The sequence below is a fragment of the Mustela erminea genome, chromosome 1 (assembly GCF_009829155.1).
Source record: "Mustela erminea isolate mMusErm1 chromosome 1, mMusErm1.Pri, whole genome shotgun sequence".
Taxonomy (NCBI): domain Eukaryota; kingdom Metazoa; phylum Chordata; class Mammalia; order Carnivora; family Mustelidae; genus Mustela; species Mustela erminea.
The window spans coordinates 35,366,065-35,384,114 of record NC_045614.1 but is presented as its reverse complement, the minus strand read 5'-3'; the positions used below and the strand labels follow the sequence as shown (position 1 = coordinate 35,384,114).

At 38.9% G+C, this 18,050-nt stretch overlaps 1 protein-coding gene and 1 long non-coding RNA gene across 3 annotated transcripts in view; both read left to right on the top strand.

The window, feature by feature from the left end:
- The window catches only part of SUCLG2 (succinate-CoA ligase GDP-forming subunit beta), a 266,471-nt gene that overhangs the window by 171,752 nt on the left and 76,669 nt on the right, over positions 1–18,050 (top strand). The window lies entirely within an intron of this gene.
- On the top strand, positions 12,523–15,988 carry LOC116579365. Its single transcript, XR_004281235.1, has 2 exons — positions 12,523–13,874; positions 15,814–15,988. It is a non-coding gene; the product is annotated as an uncharacterized LOC116579365 (long non-coding RNA).

The window sequence follows — 18,050 nt, the reverse complement described above, 5'->3', positions numbered from 1 at the left end:
TTTGTAATAGTGCTTGAAGAATTGTGATACTGCCAACTTTGGCTTTCTTTTTCAACATTCCTCTGGCTGTTCAGGGTCTTTTCTGGTTTCACATAAATTTTTAAGTTATTTGTTCCATTTCTCTGGAAAAAATTAATGGTATTTTGATGGAGATTGCATTAAATGTTTTTTATCCATTCTGATACCCTGTGTCTTTTGATTGGGGCATTTAGCCCATTTTCATTCAGGGTAACTATTGAAAGAATATGAATTTAGTGCCATTGTATTGCTTGTAAGGTGACTGTTACTGTTTTGTTCTGGTCTACTACTTTTGGGCTGTCTCTTTGCTTAGAGGACCTCTTGCAATATATCCTGTAGGGCTGATAGGGTGTTTGCAAATTCTTTTAGTTTTTGCTTGTCCTGGAAGCTTTTTATCTCTCCTATTTTCAGTGATAGCTTAGCTGCATATAGTATTCTTGGCAGCATATTTTTCTCCTTTAGTGCCCTGAATATATCATGCTAGTTCTTTCTGGCCCAGAGGTCTCTGTGGGTAAGTCTGCTGCCAATCTAATATTTCTACCATTATATGTTACAGACTTCTTGTCCCGAGCTGCTTTCAGGATTTTCTCTTTGTCACTAAAACTTGTATGTTTTACTATTAGATGATGGGGTGTGAACCTATTTTTATTAATTTTGACGGGGATTCTGTGTGCCTCCTGGATTTTAATGCTTGTTTCCCTTCCCATATTAGGGAAATTCTCTATTATAATTTTCTCCAATATACCTTTTGCCCCCCTCTCTCTTTCTTCTTTTTCTGGAATCCCAATTATTCTAATATTGTTTCATCTTATAGTATCACTTACCTCTCAAATTCTCCCCTCGTGGTCCAGTAGTTGTCTCTCTTCTGCTCAGCTTCTTTATTCTCCATCATTTGGTCTTCTATATCACTAATTCTCTCTTCTGGCTCATTTATCCTAGCAGGGAGAGCCTCCATTCTTGATTGCACTTCATTAAGTCCTTTTTAAATTTCAACTTGGTTAGATTTGGCTATTTCTCCAGAAATGGCTTTTTTTTTTTCTCTATATATCCTCCATGCCTTTTTTGAGCCTAGCTAGCACCTTGAGAATTGTCATTCTGAACTCTAGATCTAACATATTACCAGTGTCCATATTGGTTAGGTCCCTAGCTGTTGGTATTGCCTCTTGTTCCTTTTTTTTTTTGTGTGCTGATTTTTTCTGCCTTGTCATTTTATCTAGATAAGAATATATGAATGAGAGAATAAAATACTAAAAGGGTGGCAAAGACCCCAGAGAAATGTATGCTAACCAAATCAGAGGAGACCCCAAACCAGGGGAGAAGAAAGGGGGTAAAAAGAAATTTAAAAATATATATTAGACTGGTGAATAGAACAGAGCCACTGATTTGATTTGGGGTGTATTTTGGTCTCTTAGAAGAAACTACCTCCCAAAATTTTAAAGAAAGAAAAACTTATATATATACAAAAATAAGGGTAAACATGGTGAAGGGATGGAATATGACTGTAAAGATGAAAATTAAAATAAAAATTCTAAAAAAGGAATTGATATGATAAGTTGGTTGGAAAAAGAAAGAAGAAATAAAAGGGGGGGGTGCAGAGAATGTGCTCAGGCTGGAGATTAGAAAAAAGCCTAGTGCTAGATTCAGGATATATTTTGATCTATTAGAAGAAATTATATCCAAATTTTTAGAAAAAAAAAAACCCTATATGTATACAAAAAATAAGGTTAAATACAATGAAGGATATAATATGACTATAATAATGAAGGTTTAAAAAGATTTTTTTTTTTTTAGAAAAGTATTGTTAAGATGAACTAGTTAAAAAACATTAAAAGAGGAAAGAGGAAAATTTTTAAAAAATTAGAATAAGAAAAAAAATTTTTTTAATTTATTTAACTTTGTAAGATCATGGGGAGAAAGCCATGAATTCCATGCATTGCTTTCCCCTATCTCTGGAGTTCCACTGTTCTCCTTGATGGGTAAGCTTGGTCCTGGCTGGATTTTCTTGCTGATCTTCTGCGGGAGGGGCCTGTTATAGTGATTCTCAAATGTCTTTGCCCGAGGCAGAATTGTGCCGTCCTTGCCAGGGCAGGGCTAAGTAAACTACTCGGGTTCCCTCTCGGGAATTTTTATTCCCTGAATGCTTTCTATAGAGTTCTGGAGGACGGGAATGTACATGGCAGCCTCCCAAACTCCAGCTCGGAGGAGCTGAGTGCTCAGGGCCCCGCTTCTCAGTGCACCTTCAGAGATAAGGGATCAATCACTCCCGTCTCCTTGGTCTCTGGCCAGGCTCTGGACTCACCCAGCCTATGACAGAGCTTTTCTGTCTCTGACCCCTGGCTCCATTTGGAGTCTCCAAACCGAGCAGATTCCTGCCTCCAGCAGAGGAAGGTGTCTTTGTGGATCTGCCACTTGTAGGATCCCTGCTCAAAGAGCAGTGCTCCAACTATGCTGTGGATCATGATTTAAGGTAATCCCAAGCTGAGACACCCCACCTTGGCTCTGTCTTTGTAGCTATCTTCCCCTCTCTGATACCTAGGAGATTTGCCACACTCAGACACCCCCAATCTTTTGTGACCCCGCGGGTCCCAAGACTACACTGTCCCTGCAAGGGGTCCACCACCGCTTAACCTCTGGAGCAATGTCCCTCAGTGGAGCAGACTTCTAAAAGTTCTGATTTTGTGCTCTGTTACTCCGTTGCTTGCCGGGAGTTGACCCCTACTCTCCGGTCTGTCTTTCCATAATCTCGGATTCACTTCTCTACACATCCTACCTTTCAGAAAGTGCTCAATTTTCTGTTCCTAGAATTGCTGCTCTTCTTTTCTTTGATCTCCTATTGAGTTTGTAGGTATTTGGTATGGTTTGATAACCATCTAGCTGAACTCTTGCGACCTGATGTCATTTCAGTCTGCTCCTCCTCCGCCATCTTAAGTCTCTCCTCCTAGCCTTGCTTAACTTTTATTTTTAAGATTCATCTGCATTTTATGTAGCAATTGTTCACTCATTCTTACTGCTGCATGGTATTCTATAGTGTGACTGCCACAACACTTTATCCTTTCTTGTGGATAGACATTTGTGTTACTCAGTTTTGACTATTACATTGGCTATGAACATGTTCTCATACAAGTCCTTTGGAGCGCATTTCAGTGGGGTATATTCTTGGAACTAGAGTTTCTGGGTTGTGACATACACACATAATCAGCCTGAACAATCCTACCAAGAGGTCCTACAAATGTGCCTGTTTACACTCTCGTGAGTGTGTATAGGAGTTCCAGTTTCTCCACATCCTTTCCAACACTGGTATAGTCAAGCCTTCCCAGTTTCAGTCATCGTGATCAATGTGTGGTGGTATTCAGTGCGGTTGAGTGCCTTTCTCTCATGACCAGTGAAGTTGAATGCATTTTCATATGTTTATTAGCTATTAGGATATTCTCTTTAAACTTCTGGTACCTTCTGGTAAAGTAGACATGAAAGTAACACCTAGAAGCATTGCTTTGAATATCAACATAGATCATGTATGTGTAAGTACTTGGCAGATATTCCTAAAGCACAATGAAAACTTTTAAAGTACAATTCAAACTTTTATTGAACATTTTATTGTATGTTTCACTTCATTGTCATTTCTAAGGCTTGGATTTATAATTATTGAAAGGGGAGGAATTAGCGGTCATGGACAGGATGGGAGGTGTCTAAAAGAGGTTCACTGACATCCGTGTCACTGCCTGTGTTATTTTGAAGTTGATGAAATGTGTAAGCAAGTCAGTGACTTGCCATGACTCTATGTTCAGACAAGCAAGAAAACACAACTTAATCAAGGGAGGATTAAATTCATGTGTGCAAGAACCACAGGATATCATCTGGTATAAATTTGAGAAGAGTCCAGCTATTTTGGCTCTGTGGTATGCTTCAAAAGTCTTTAGAATTTGAGGCTGGAGAAGTAAAACTGCATGTCACATTTTTAGCATGCCAATGCCTTTAATTTGAATAAATATATTTGGGGATTAATATGTTCTAAATGCCTCACACACATATTGTTGTTTATCATACATTTAGAATATATTCAAGCATAAAACACAGGAAACTCTATTTCACTTATTTACATATTTATGTCAGAAGCTTTCAACGAGACTCATTTTATTACAGTCTATTTGTATTTGCTGAAATACCTTTATTAAATAAAATTTAATAAAAACTAAATACTTTTATTTTGTATGTGTGTGGGGGGGATAATAGAACTCTTATAGGGATTGATTTTCAAATATAATGACTAGTCCTTTAAACAACATGAGCATTATTTTTAAAATAACTCCCCTATCCCTGTTCTTACAGGCCTCTTAGAAAAGAAATCTTACTTTCATATGGAGTTGGCAGGAGTATAAGTCCAGGCAGCCATTCTGTATGATGGTAGGCTACCTGATAGTCTAGTCTGAGAAGAATATAAATGATTTAGTGCTTACGAATTGGTAACCTGTCATCTGGTTTCACCCCTGTGTAGGGTAACACTATATGTGAACTAGAGAATGGAAAGCCAGCTGCCCCATACTCACTGCTCTTCCTCTCCTTAAAGTACTTTCCCTCTTGTCTTGCATTTCTTTCTCTGATGTCCAGTTGATCCAAATTTCCAAATATGTCTGGCTGTCCTTGTCCAACATACACTCATTCCATGTTACCTGCCAGCACTTCCCAGTAAGAGCTGGGTCCTAGGAAGGCGGTTGGTTTTGTATCTTACAGAAGATCAGTGTGTCTGATAGCTACCTCATTTTTCATGCATCCCTGGAACACTCTAAATCTATTTTCATGTTCCTTGCAAACATACTCTCAGAAATAAATAAAAAATAAGGTTTTTACTCTGTTCTGCTTCTCAAAATTCAAATTTGAATGTGCTTTGTTTTGTTTCATGGTAAGTAATTTGAAGAATTTTAACAGACTTGGGGATATTTTAGTGAATTTTATCATTAGTCCCAACATGCATAGTAATGGATTATGAATTCTGTGTGAAGAGTTTGTAGACTGTTAAAGATAAATGAACTGCTGTTAAAGTATAATATCATATAGATTAGAAATAATATATAATGATTAGAAGGGTTAATTTGGGTTTGTTTTTTTTTTTCCCCTCTTAATGTTATTGCACGGGGAAATGGCACGGTTCTATTCAACAAGGAGAAAATAGTGCATTTTCTAACAAGGTGACCTAATAATGATCAGGATTAATGTCAGGTATCTCTGAGTCTTAAGAATTGCCATATAATGGTAGAGTGATCAAACATCTTGAAGTTTTACTATTATTATTTTTAAGGTATTGCTTTTTAATCCAAATAATGTCTGGTAGGGGAATCACTAGATGTGGGGAGCAAACTTGGGAAAATTATGCAAGAGAACAAGGTGAAGAAGAGCCTCTGAGCTGAGAGGGGTCCTGGTTCCTCTACAGGGCTGAGCTGTAGTCTGGCGGGATGAGCCCCACTGCATTCTGGGAATCGAAGACACTGTGAATTGTCTTTCTTCCTCCCTCAACACTCCCCTCCACCCATTGCCAGAGAAATAGGAACTAGGGATGCTTGTGTTGTTCCTAAATGAACAACACGTCCACGTGGGCTCACTGAAGAAATCAACTTTTGACTCATTGTGGCTTGCAAAATAAAAAGCATTTTGTCTTTTTTTAGGGTGTTTTATTAAACAACATCCCCTTTTTCCTAAAGATTAAATTAAGGAAACATAAAATATAGAAAAGTACCAAAATAAGTCAAGTTACATTTACATATACTGTTTTAAATGACTATGTAGTGTAGTATTTTTGACAAAACTAGTGTCAAAATGATTGCCACTATTATATAGTCTGCTTTTTCCCACTTTTTACATACCTTTTCCCTGTCCTTGTATACTCCTCTACAACATTTTCAGGAGCTGAATAGTAGTCAGTTGTATGAATACGTAAATTTACTTAATCAGTCGTCTCTTATTTGATATTCAGGGTGTTTCTAAGTTAAAATAATCCTGTCCTGAACCTCTCTGTACTCTTCATGTTACATACAGTTCAGACTATTCATATAAGATGAATTCCTGTAAGATTGAGGGTGACTATGTATGCAGATTTTAAGGTTTCAACATTTCCTGCCAACTTATCACCACACTAGGTAGAGGCAGAAGAACATAGAAGGCTATCATCACTGGGAAGAGTGGCTATTTTGCAGTTTAAAATGATCCATGTAGTGACACAGTGCTGTCTCGTTCACCTAAGTCACATCTCTTGTGATGCACCTCACAGAGAAAAAATATAGATATGAGATTAGCTTTGTTCAAGAGTGAGTTAGAGTGCAATTGGCCATAAATTCAATAGAAAGGATTTTTTAAAAATAAATTTAGATTTTATTTTTTTGTCAGAGAGAGAGAGAGAGAGTACAAAATCAGGGAGAGCAGCAGAGGGACAGGGACCCCGAAGCAGGACTCAATCCTAGGACCCTGGAATCATGACCAGAACTGAAGACAGATTCAATAGCAATGAATTAACAATATATATTAAATAAGGTGTCCTTAAGACGAAACACACAGGGCACCTGGGTGACTCAGTGGGTTAAGTCCTCTGCCTTCAGCTCAGGTCACGATCTCAGGGTCCTGGGATCGAGCCCCACATCGGGCTCTCTGCTCAGTGGGGAGCCTGCTTCCCCCTGCCTCTGCCTGCCTCTCTGCCTACTTGTGATATCTGTCTGTCAAATAAATAAATAAATAAAATCTTTTAAAAAAAGAGAGAGAGAGAGAGAGAGAAACACACAGAGAACAATATTATGTATTGCTCTTTTGAGGAAAATGTTATCCCCAGAGGCTTGTAGGAACCTAACCCCGCATTTCCTTGGGAGCAGTGATTTAGTATTTGCTGACTCAGTGTTCACTATTAAGATTATAGAACATGACTGCTGTGGATGAGAATTGCCTGAATAATGTTTTGGATAGTTATGGATAGCTCTTCAGAGATTACATGAAAGAGTTATTCCATTTTATCTTTATTAGAAAGGACAGTCAGGAACCCCTAGCCTGAATGTAAAGTGAAAAAAAATCTTTCTTTTCATAATTTCCTTTTATATACTTCCTAAAGGAAAGGATTTTGATTCTTACGAACCTTCAAAATGTGTTGGTAATGGTCTTTTAGACATATTGCCTTTATATTTAAGGATTAGATAAATAAACCTTGAGAAAATTTTAACTTAATTTTCCACTTTTCAGGTAAGAATGATTCCTTACACCTTTTAAGTCCCTTTGTTTCGTGCATTTTGAAATTTTTCTTTACTTTAAAAAAAATTGATATTTTCGACTTTTAGAAATTTACACTTCCTATTAAAAGTATGAAATTAAAAAAAATCATCCTTAACTTTATTACCATAACATAGCCACTATTATAATTTTGTTAAATTTCCTTGCAAAAATTATCTATACTTATTGTCTTTGTAAGGTATTATTAGAATGCCCTTCCTTTTGATGGCCTTTAAAAAAAATCTGGTGTTACATAATACACATCTTCCAGTGTTGTTTTTAATAGCGTGTTAATAAAAGACAGTGTTTTAAAGGTATCTTGTTATTGAGAAAGTTATTTAAAGAAACTCAGCACTTAAAATCTGTTTCAGAAAATGTGTGAACTTTGTTAAGTCTGGTTTGCTGAAGCAGAGTACAGTATAGTTAACAAATAAATGTAATAGTAACAAGTATTAAAAACTTTGTGGTACAAAACAGATTTTTATAACAATAAAAAAAAAAATCACCATAGTCCAGTGCCAAGTCAGAACCACCCCCCCATCCTTTAGTGACTAACACATTTACTACCTCAATGGGCTGCTGATCTGACTTTGTTTTAATTATCTCAGGATTAATGAGTCATTCTTAAATATTTGATATTGTCATGCTGAATTACCCAGATTCTGAAATACCTAAGAATTCCAAATGTGGACTGATGTGCCTCCCTGACAGTTCAGTTCAAGGTCTTCCTGATATCCTCCTAATATATGCGGTTCAATGAAGTGACACTGAGTCCAGAAAGAAACTTAACAGAAGTAGAAGACTAAACTCACCTTTATTTCCCCTTGTTCTTTCTGGCCAACATTCTTCCTAAGAATCCATAGATTTCTCTTGCATCTTCCTTTGTAAAGAGAAGGAAGCTCAAAACTTGTTAATCTCTAGCCCATATCAGATGCCACCTCGGTGATAATTCGTCCCCATCTCTCTCTGCTTTTCTGTGGAATATTTGCAATTTATAGTCCTCACCAATTAATCATCTCTTTCATTCATACCTTTCTCTTTTTAAATCCTGTGAAATTGCCTAGAGATAGGATTTCTTCTTTGCCCTCCCACTTCTTGCTGCTCTTTCATTAAACTTTTCATTGACTCCATATTCTTTAAAAATAGCTTACAGTTTTTCCTTGAGTTTTTCTTTTTCCCAGCCCCTCGTTTTGTTCAACTATTATTATATACTTCATTTTTTCTAGCCACTCTAATGGTTCAAGGAACATTGTAGATTCTCCAAAAATGTCTTTTCGAGCAAATTCATATTGACAGTCTCTTTATTTTCATGTAAATCATACAGTTGAATGTTCTCAGCCAGGAAGGAACACATAATAAGTTAATGGGTTATCCTTGTGAAACAGTTTCCAGAGCTAGATGCCAGTACTGTGCGTCTGGCAAGCCTCTGATGGCACGGGGCAGCCAGCTAGGGACCATTGTCTAGAGCTGGACTTATCCCCCAGGGTCAGGGAAGCAATGAAGGGAAGGGCCTCTTTGCAGACGCTGGGGTGAGGTCCTGTCCAGCAGCCAGACCCAGCAGCAGCAGGTGACAGGTCTCCAGAGAGAAGTGAGTGGGCAGGTCTTACCTGAAAGCAGCATGTGAGTAGAAGATAATGAGTACAAACACAGGGAGGCAATTATTAAGTAGTATTTAGGGCAAATCTGTTAACAGGTTGCCAGTACCACAGTCTCCAGGCTGTAGAGCTGAGGCCAAGCTGCACTCACACAAAGCATCCCACGAGCAGAAGCTTGTTTCTAGGGAGACTGGAGTACCAGGCAGGAAACTAAGGCAGGAGCTCAGCCATAGGTACACGTCAGTGTGTTAACCAGGAGGTTGACAAGTCTCATGCCACAACAGGAATTGACTTTATGGAGGAGGTGGTTCCCCCCAGCTTGTTGGGGTCAACTCCTCAAAGTCCCCTTTATGAGGTCAGGACTAGTTCTCCAGATCATAGAATGACTCAGCAGGCCAGAAACCCACTCAGCTACATGAGCCAGATGATAGTCTATTGTGTTATACATGCCTGTCCTGTATCCATACAACTGAGTTGCAGAGCAGTGAGTAAAACAGTCTTGGAGCTTCTCTTTCAGAGGGAGAAGATAGACAGTTGAATCAATGAGTAAATGAATGCCTAATATCAATGAAATAACTAATATACTGGGTGGTGATACTTACAGGGTTGAAAAATAAAATTGAGAGGGAGACCTCAGAATGCCAGAAATTTGTTATTTTCGATAGGTTTGTCCAAGAAGACCTCTCAGAAATATTTGTCCTTGGGAAAGATGCGTTGTGACTGTTAGATGTGGAGCCTGGGTTTGTAGGCGATGAATGAATACTCCCAGTGAGGAGAATCTTTCCAATATCTCCACCAGCTGGACCTGCCCTTCTTTCCTTTCTGTTTACTCACTACTTCTCTACCAAAGCTGTAAGCCATGTCATTTGTTTTATTATAGACTTAAAAAAAAAAATAGGTGTTGTCCACTTGAATAGTTTATGCTGCAACTTAAATTTGGGTGGCAACTGCCTTGCAGTTAGAGGTCCTTTGTGAGTATCGATGGATATTTTATCTCCATAGCCAGGACCCTCTCCTGGGGATGCTCTGTCTCCACCTTTGAGGTCTTAAGAAATGGAGCACTTTGAACACACATATTAGTTAGCATTCCCAAGGGGCAGCTGGCACAAGTCCAAGTTAATTATTTTTCTTCCAGCTTATCTGTGAGTTCTTTCATTAATCGTTATCTGTAAGCATTCTGGACACGTCCCTTTTTCTCAATTAGAACTCCAGTAGAATATTTTTGAGCAAACATTTAGGTATCTGCTCTACTTCTCAGAGGCCTTAGGATCATAAGTAGTGAACATAAAATCCATTTGGAGCTTTAACCCTTGACCTTCTAGATTTCTCTGGCTTGTTAATCTCAAGTAGTACATTTCTCTGAGTTAGAGATATAAGTGATGTAGAATCTTCAGTTTGTCATTGTAATCCAAGAATGTGGACATTTGGGTAGCAGGTATGAGGGGAAATGCCTAAATTTAGACATTTCTGATATTTTTCTGTTTTATGACCTATGATTAGTGATTACATTTTGTGAGTGGATCTTCATGTCCACTAAACTGAACAAGCAAGTAGTTCATCTAGATATTGACCAAATTCCAACACAGAAGTGTTGGACAGTCAAATGAGAAGAGTGAAAGCAACAAAAATAAAAAAAATTATAAAAATACAAAAGAAGTGTAAAAAGAAAAGCATTGCTGAAAGAATACTGTGATTCTGTTTTTCTATACAGATACAGCCTCAAAAAGCACCACCTGTTGTAAGTTGCACCAATGTATTGAACAATGCAGAATGTCTTAGGTAAGACAACAGGATAGAAATGAGAGCCTTACCGTCATCTTAGCTTCCTCCCTGTAGCGGACACAACTGGATATTCCTAGCATCAGTGAATAGTCATTTGACTGTTCCTTGATCACCTACTACGTGTCATGTCATGAGCTGATTGAGAAAATAGGAAACCACCTAACATTTGATGTCATTGGTTCCAACAAGGCACCCTTATCAAGTTCTCCTGACTGTTATCATCCCTTTGAAGACTGACTGACACATACAGTCCTTACTAAGCTTAAAGATGTCCCAGTATAAAGCACATATTAATATTGACATCACATCCTAGTCTCTAGGTTCACAGAGAAGAGTCTGTGCAGCCTTATTCCTCAAAATGTAGGCCATAGACTACCAATGTTGACATCAGCCTGAAGGCTGTTAGAAATGCAGGATCTCAGCCCTACCTCAGATCTGTTGGGTTAGAATTTGTGTTTTCACAGGACCCCCAGATGACTCTATGTGCATTAGAGTTTGAGAAGCACTGGGCTGTAACAGGGGTAGGCATACTGGATTTTACAGTCAAATCTTGTCTTATGCCTGTTTTTATAAATAAAGTTTTATAGGAACACAGCTCTGCTCATTCATGTCCTTACTTAGCTGAGTAGTTATGACAGAGACCTGGTGCCCTGTGGTCTCCAGTAGGAATGCTCTCTGTGGTATAGGACCAGGGCCAGTTCGTGTAGAAACACCAGCCTGTGGGCTGTTTCAGGTCTATAGTAAGTACAGAAACAGAATCTGCATCTAGGAATTTGTATTGCAAATCGCCATTGCCATGACAGGTAATGGAAGATCGATTTTCTAGCCATTCAGATGATTGTATTTTACGAAAAAATCAGTCAGTGTCTGTCAGGGCATTTAAGAAAAAATTGTCCTTCACCACAGATAATGTGAGAACCACACTGCTCTGTGAGTTTAGATGAGTGATAATATGTGTAAAAAACAGTATCCTAAGAGAATTTGATTGTACATGGTGCATCTGGACTTCATTATGGGCTGTGATAACCACCTGTCATACTGTTCTTTGCTCATCATGCTTCCCCATGACTCTCTTATTTCTTTGGTGATACTTCTCCTTGTGATCCCCTGTGATCTTGGTGATACATTCTTTTGCTCTGTGTGTCCCCAGTTGGATCCTCTACTCCCTGCCCCTGCCCACAGAGAACCCTTATACCTGGCCCAGGTGTTACACCAGCAACCCAGATGTTGCTCACTGCACCCCTCGCATAAGGTTGCTTTCAGGCGCGGTGTCCTGACAGAGTCCCTCAGTCCAGGTCAGAGGCCTCCCTGCTGTTCTCCTGCTGACCCTCATAATAAAGACCACCTCCCTGTGGGATCATGAACTAAAACCAGGTGGCCCAAGACGCTCTAAGTATTCCCTCCCATCTGGTGACAGCCAGAGTAAGATCCAGGAGGAAAGCTGTGTGATAGAGCTTCCATTCTAGAGTCCAGCTGTCTCTAACTTAGAGCTCCTCAAAGTGCTTGGACAAGTAGGAGTGGCAACACCTGCAACTTTTTTAGAAATGCAGATTCTTCTGCCTGAAACTACTGAATCAAAAACTTTGGCAAGGGGCCCCGCCAGCCCTTGGGGTGATTCTCATGTTTGAGAATGTCTGCTGGCCCTCCTCTTCTTCTCTAGCTTCTTCAGCTACCGTCCCAGTGAAGAGAAATTTCAGTTTTTGTTACCCTTTAAGTTAGAATTTGTTTTCTTTCTTCCTTCCTTCCTTCCTTCCTTCCTTCCTTTCTTTCTTTTTAAAATATTTTGTGTATTTATTTGACCAAGAAAGAGCATAAGCAGGGAGAGAGGCAGGCACAGGGAGAGGAAGAAGCAGGCTCTCCACTGAGCAAGGAGCCTGATGTAAGACTCGATTCCACAACCCTGGGATCATCACCTGAGCCGAAGGCAGACGCTCAACTGCCTAGCCACTAGGCACCCCTAGTATTTGTTTTCTGTCACTGACAACCCAACAAGTCTTGTGTTACATGCCATGTATATTATTTTCACAGATCTGAGAATTTGCCCCAGCTTACCTTTGTTGAGCCATATAGTCACCTGGGGCTCAACTCTTTTAACTCAGATTTTAATTTCTTTCTCCATGCACTTGCCATCCCCATGTGTTTTAAGATTCCCCCCACTCCTTATTTCTGGGTCAAAATCTCTCCCTGAAACTCAGAGGGACTTTCTCAGTTCTAAAGTGATTTTTTTACCCAAATGAGAATTAAGGATAATCTTCTAGTTAATAGGTAACATTCATCAACTGGGTTTATAAATGCTTTTTTCTGAAGATCAGTTCCCTCAACGGAGAATTTTTATTTCCCTTCCCTCTAAAAGTAGAGAACAAAAACAAGTTGTATAATTTTCAAGTGACTTTCTATAAACTTTATGAAATTACCTCTTCTTGAGCGCAGTCACTGAAGTAGATCTAATTCATTTTTGTCCCGATTAAGTTACCATCAGCTGCTTCTTTTCACAAGAGATTTCCTTCCTATTATTGTTCTCTGTGCATTTAATCTCTCTTGGTACTTTTCTTCCCCTCTCTTGATTTGTAAGTGTTTTGCTGTGATTCAATCTCCTGTCTATTCTTGTTACAAAGTACAACCTTCATTTGTTATCTGGGTTCCTTGTGCTATTTGGGGAAAAGGGAAGTGGTCAGATCTTTCAGTATTTGACAAATGTCATGATAATAGAGTGTTTCAAGGTGGAGATGTTGAATCAACTTTTCTGTTTGGTCAAGAAAATTGATTCATAATGATATGTGACATAAGGTCTTCACTGAATTTCTCTTTGGTATACATGAGGAATGAAAAATCACATCTTTTTAAAAAAAATAAAATTTAATGTCTCTTTATCTTGATAGCTCTTTGCACAAGCTCTTTCCAGATTAGTCTGTGGTCAGAGAATCAGCATATACCTTTCTCCAACTGTTAGATCATCTTTATGTCAACCACTACAGAAAACTCGAGATCTACATGCTTTTCTTTCATATTTTCTCTATCAAACTGAGTCCTCATTGCTGTCTCTTCCAGCAATGGAAGAATGGGGATTGTATCATGTTCTAGAGTGTTGGCTCTAGAGGATGGCTTCCTGAGAGGATGGGCTAGACAAGATACAGGATGTGAGCTCATTTCCATCCCTCCTTGTAGGTCTTCAATGTATCTCGCTTACTGCAGCCCCTGCATGGTGGTGGCATATCCCAGATATGGGCGAACCTTTAAAAGGTAACTCAGAAGGCAAACAATGTTTATAATAAAAATTAACTTAAGCAATCCTATTGAGTCACCCAGACATTTTTGTATCTTTAAGCACCAAAGTCCCAGGAGTGCAGGGAGATGCTGATCCTTCTCCATGGCAGGCCTCACCACCACGGTCTATAGTCAGAAAATGGCTGGAACAATTTACTGAAGTCTGCCTGGCCCATGACACTGTAAGCTCCTATAAGGAGGATGGTCTCTGCTGTGTTTGCTGTATCTTCTTACAGAGTGGCAGAAATACAGTGCACAGTGAATAATAAATTTTGTTGAATTTTAAAAAATGAGCTGTGCCAAAGTTAAAGAATAAAATAATAACGGCAGCTAACACTTAACATAGGCATTAACCATATGCCAAGAACTGGTTTAAGGGCTTTCCAAATGTGAATTCATTTAACACTCAGGCCAGACCTAAGGTAGGTACTACATCATGTCCATTTTATAGATGGGAAACTGAGGCAGAAACAGATTAAGTTGCTGCAGGCCTCACTTGAGTGGTAGAGCAAAGATTCATACCAAGGCAGCCTGGCTCTCATCCCTCTTCTTAGTAACTTGGTTATCCAATGCCCTAGGTGCAGAAGGAACTCATTCCCTCTCATCTCCCTCAAGAACTCATGTTCTTTGAATGGACCAAGCAGATTTTACTCATTAATTTTGACTCTTTCTTCCTCATTTGTTTGTTCTGTCCCTGTGCCCATTTGGCTGGATTTATATAAATTTAATGTGTGTATGATGTGACATCAGTGTATAAGATGAGACTAAATAAAACTCTAGTGGAGGTATGAGGAAAGCAGTGAAGACCAGGGATTTAGAAATTGTTGCGGGGTATTTTCATCACTCGTGTGGGATCTTTTTTTTTTTTTTTTTTTTTTAATTTAAATATACAACTTTCCAGCCAGAGTGGTCATTTTACAGTATTGAGAGAGAAAGAGATACAAAGAATGCCTGTTCAAATTCCGTGATTCTCAGAGATTTTTCTGTACTATGCCCCAGGAAGTTAACCTTCCAGACCACGTTTCTAGGCTTATAATTGTATGGACCTTCAAAAGAAAAACAAAATTATCGGGGGACACATGGAGGAAATGCATGTGCGAAGTATGTCCTGGGTGGTGTGAGGACTTGAATGCTGCATGTCCAGGGAGTCACTTAATGTAAAGGGACCACAAGGCCTGTCCTTTCATTGAGAACACATCATAGGACAGACCACAGAGATTGCAACTTCCCTAAGACCTCCTCCAAATTGTTGAGCTCCTGCCGCTCCTGGAGGCCTTCCTCTGGGACTCCTCTTTGGGGCTCTACTTTCTGAATTATGTATCCACCTTTATTCCATTTCTGAACCACACAGCTTTTGTTACATGGAGTAGAAACTGGAAGTTTCTCTTGCCATTGTCACCATGATGATAAAGAAGTCCGTTTCTTTCACGAGTGAAAGAACGTGTTCATTGTGGAGGTCTTCATGTCTTGATGAAGTCAACTAGGGTGTATATCATGTTTCTTTCTATTTTGCTGATATGAAGTAGTCTTAACGAAATGCCCATGCCATGTCAGGGGTGGCCAGGCGTGACTTGGGAGCTTTGGGTAATGTGCTCGGTGACATGCTGTCAATTACATTTCCGTATCAGCTCTAATGCAAGAGGCATGACTCTTAGGTCTTCCATACTTGTTTTGGGGGTTTGTGGTGGTGGTTGTTCTTGTTTATTCATTCTCCGGGAGCATATTTTTTCCCTTTTCTCCTCTCATCACTTCAGACTGGGAAAGGAAATTGGCCCTTGCAGCTAGATGTTGTAATGAGTGAGCACTTCTGAGGATGGGGAAGGTGGAGGCTGGTTATGTGTGGGTCATGGGGACCACTCTGTCAGTAGCTAGAAAGAGAGGAAGTCTCACTGGACACCCCTGCATCCCTTCCTAGAATGAAGAGGAATGAGAGGGAGTCTCACCTGACACCCCTGCATCCCACCCAAGCCCTTCCTAGGCCTGGAGGGGCTTTCCTGATGGAGAGATGTCTGTGGTGGAGAGGGACCTGATATAAGCCTGTAAGAACTGTGGGTGACCAACATGCTTGTATGGGGCATTAAAAAAAAAAAGAGAGAAAGAAAAGAAAAGAAAGCAAAAAAAAAAAAAAAAAAAAAACTGGTAAAAATAAATTAAAGAAGGGCTATATTAAGCCAGTGAAGTATGTGTTTAAATCTGATTTTAAGTGAGGCTTCTTTAAAAAACAGTTTTAAAACTTCATATGCAACAGTTTCTTAGAATTGGGTGAGACCTTCTAAATAAGAAAGAAAGCTATATCATAAGACGAGTTAAGTCTGAGCAAATGTAGCAAGATTTGGCATGTTCTTCTGAAAAGGGGCCAAACCCTTTATAGTCACCAAGTAAATCAAGTCTTGTCTCCTCTTTGTCAGCTACTTGATATATCCATGGAAATCCATAGAGTGAGACCAGCAAGAACACAGCAAATGAGCTTCCTTCACGGGTGTTATTTTGAAGCATTTGAACACAGCAGTATTCCTCTCTTCAGTGTGCACAACATATAAATTTTGGAAAATTTGAGTATATTAGTACTTTCCCTGAGTTTGCCATCACTTCTGCTCGGCAGTGTACGCTGAAAACATAAAGGACAGAGAAAGAGGCACTGCCTTTCCACCTTTTCCCATCACTAAGGACATGCACGACCAGTAGCCCCTTTAGAGAAGAGCAGAGCAGCCTTCGTAAGTCTGCAGGTGCTTGTCCGTATGAACTCTTGTTCTGTTTACTTTAAGGAAATGGTTTTAATTAAACAACTTTCACAGCTTTATTGCTATACTTGGCAAGCCTTGAGGAGTACAGGGCTGGTAGTGCAGATACTCAGAATTATCTCAAGAAAACAGACTAATGTCCTTCCCAAACAAAACAAAATGTCTTTTTATTATATCCTTCCTCCCTCCCTCCTGCCTGCCTCTCCCTCTTCCTTCCTTCCTTCCTTCCTTCCTTCCTTTTCTCCTGTCTTTCTTTCTATTTTTAAAGTAGGCTTCATGCCCAGCATAGAGCCTAATGTGGGACTTGAACTCATGACCCTAAGGTCAAGACCTGAGCTGAGATCAAGAGTCAGACACTTAACTGACTGAGTTAACCAGTTGCCCCCCTCCAAACAAAATGTCTTTTTAAAATGAAGTTGAGTCAAAACAAAACTCACCCTGAAATAAACTGTGTAATATCTGTTCTTACATGCTTTGCACTTTGTAGTCAAGAGTCTTAATGTTTACCTGGGAACTTGGTGCAGAAACCCCCCCCCCTTTTTTTTTCAGTAGCATCTAAAACATATTCTTTTTAATGCTCATTCATTTTGGAATTATAAATTATATATTACTGATTTTTTTTAAACTTTAGAATTAAGTATCTATGAGATCTATTTCGTTTCCTAAATACTTCAGTTTCATAATTTAATACATGGTTGTTATGGGGGATTTGGCATATAGTAAAAAAGCACACAGAATAAAATGAAGTCATCTATTACTTTTTAGCTCAGAGATTACTATTAAAATTCGGACTGTGTGCTTCCACTGTTTCCTTTTTCTTTCTCTATAAGTACCCATACATTTTAAATTAAAATTGGGATCATACTATGTTTTTCCACTTAGCAATATCCTGAAATCATTGTACCACATGATTAAATATTTTTCTACAACAAGATTTTCAGTGACCATGTCGTGTTTCGTTCTGTGAATACACTTTTGTATTGTTAGTTATTTTGTTATTGTTAAGATATTTAGCTGGCTTCCTTTTGTTGTTGTTGTTGCCACCACAATGTGATCATTTTTTATATTTTTGTTGTATACATTTATTTATAAGTCAAATTGGAACTTGGGTAGCTATTTCGCCTTTAGAGACTTGGGACTATATTAATTTTTTTTAAACTTATACCTATGCATGGAAGCATTTTATTTTTTGCTGTCCCCTAACATGGTCTCTGGTGACCGTTTAGTTAATTGAGCTTGGTTGGCTTCCATCATTCCCTGAACAAAGCATTTTGCTAAATGATCCCAAATGTTAAATAAAACCAATTAACAAATAGATGCTCAGACATTAACAGATGTCTTCAGAGGGTCTGTATAAAATTAAACTAAATAGATCTTACTGTTATAATGACAGTTGGGTAGAAACAAATGA